This window comes from Arvicanthis niloticus, chromosome 15 (assembly GCF_011762505.2).
Source record: "Arvicanthis niloticus isolate mArvNil1 chromosome 15, mArvNil1.pat.X, whole genome shotgun sequence".
Classification (NCBI taxonomy): Eukaryota; Metazoa; Chordata; class Mammalia; order Rodentia; family Muridae; genus Arvicanthis; species Arvicanthis niloticus.
This window is the reverse complement of record NC_047672.1, coordinates 14,497,376-14,499,541: the sequence shown is the minus strand read 5'-3', so window position 1 is coordinate 14,499,541 and position 2,166 is coordinate 14,497,376.

Sequence of the window (2,166 nt, the reverse complement as noted above, 5' to 3'; positions counted from 1 at the left end):
AGATCAATCACAGGACCTCAGGAAGCAGCTGCTGTCACTGGAAACCATCAGCAAATATATAAACAGTCAGTCCATGCATGATTTAGGTACAAATTAAAACAAATCTCATCAACCTTGCCAGGACTGGCAGGAAAAGCTGAGGGCTGGGAACGCCGTAAGCAACTTCAGGGTACATGTAGGCACTGCCATCCAACTTCAGGGTACATGTAGGCACTGCCATCGGGGGCCACTTGATGGCTTGTTCCTCTCAGGGCTATTGTCTCTGAGGCCAACCTATCTGTCTGCCCTACAGATGGGTCATAGTTGAGAATCTATTTCTCATCTGGCATGCTTCTCATTTTCACATCCGTGGAAGATTTTACCAATCGCTGTACTGATTAGCAAACTGCCACTCCTTCTTCCCACCGAGCTCAAAGGAATCCTAGGCCTTCTTCTTTGCAATGGGCCGGGAGCTAATCGCCAGGTGCTACTTGGGAGTTCTGCCTGTTCCTCACAGCGGCACACTGTCACAGAAAAGAGCATGCTACAGGGGCAGCCTCTTCTCTCTTCTTTCCCACTGACTGTTGGAATTCTGTCCAAAAATCTCATCTGGTCATTTTGAATTTGCTACTGATGTTATCTTTGATTTTACACTATTAAATTATTAGAAAATTTTCAATAAAAATTAAAAAAAAAAACCATCTTTACCATACTTGACCCTCTTGGCAGCACCTTGATCTGTTCTTAGCTGTCCATGGCTTCATATGAATGGATTTCCCTTATTTGTCGAAGGCATCCGCTGTTTACTGTTCTAATGAAGAGAGAGATCAGTTTCCCTTTGGTTTCCCCTCCTGACTGATGTTTCCCTAGTCTGTAAAGACTAAAATATTAGAAGGGTCTACCTGGAAATAGCATAGAACACTCTGGAGATTCGGGGGGGGGGGAGTGGGTAGAGTTTTCCTGGATAGTCACAGCAGGCTAACAGCAGAGGTGCCTCAGAAAAGGAAATGTGTATTTGTAGCCACGCTGACCGTTGGTCTATCCAAGGACCTCATAACTCCTTCCTTTGCTAGAAAGCTCAACTATCTTCTGGTAATTTTTTTCAGCTAAAATATCCACCTTCTAAGACCTCTTCTAAGGGTCTAGGTTTTTAATGACATCACTGAATTGCAGCATAACCAGTGGGCCTGGTAACCCTCAGATCACTCGGTTTGTAAGAGAAATAAAATTCTTAATTATTTACATTGCTGTGGGCTAGGGTCCCCGCCCCCCCCCCCCCCCCCTTTTCTGGCTGCTGAGAGCTGAAGGCAGTCTCAGTAAGCTGAGTTATCTGATGACGTCAGTCCCATTCTAAGCATTAACATTCTAGTCAGGATAATTATTTGTTACAGAGGGTGTTGGGCAGCACTGCACATCACAGGGCGTCATCCTTAGTCTCCACCCCTTGATACCATTACTACCCTTCAGTTGGGACAAAGAATGACGTCTGCTGATAATACCAAATATTGTCTGGGGATGGAGGGGACCAAAGCTTCCCTGAATCCTGGAGGCAGAGCCTGCAAGGACATGGGTGAATGGATGGGTATTCCTGTGCACTGAGTGGTCCAGGTGAAGGATGTTCTTGCTGTTGCTGAGACTGCAGGGCAGCTTCTATCTGTATTTCATAGCTCTCTCTCCTAGTGTTTGTGATCCACTGTGGCAGTTACGAGCTAATAGTATCATTATGCAGTTTCTTTTGTCAGTCACCATCGCTTCTTTTTTTTGGAATTTAGTGTAACTCTTTTATTTTAAAAAAAGAAAATCAAAGATTTTTGCTTTACACTCTCCAAAAGATACCTCTGTCTTCTTTGTATTTGATTATTTAGATGTTTGAAATTCAGCTGTAAACCATGAAAAATTATTTGTATAAATAAAAATTTTCATTTGTGAACATCCAAAAATTTCAACAGCATAAATTAATATTGAATAGTATTGTCTATAAGAAATTATACATTAATTCACTTCTTAATATTTTCAATACTCTTTTTTTTTTTGTAGTAGTAGTAAAACAGACAATTTGTCAGGCCATAAAGAGGACAGAGAGGACAAGGTTCCACCAGTGTGGCTGAGCCCACATGTATACTTTGGTTGCAGTTAGGACCCTGGGGTGAATGTAGCAATGTATTAGCTTTGTGGGGAGTTCAGGCT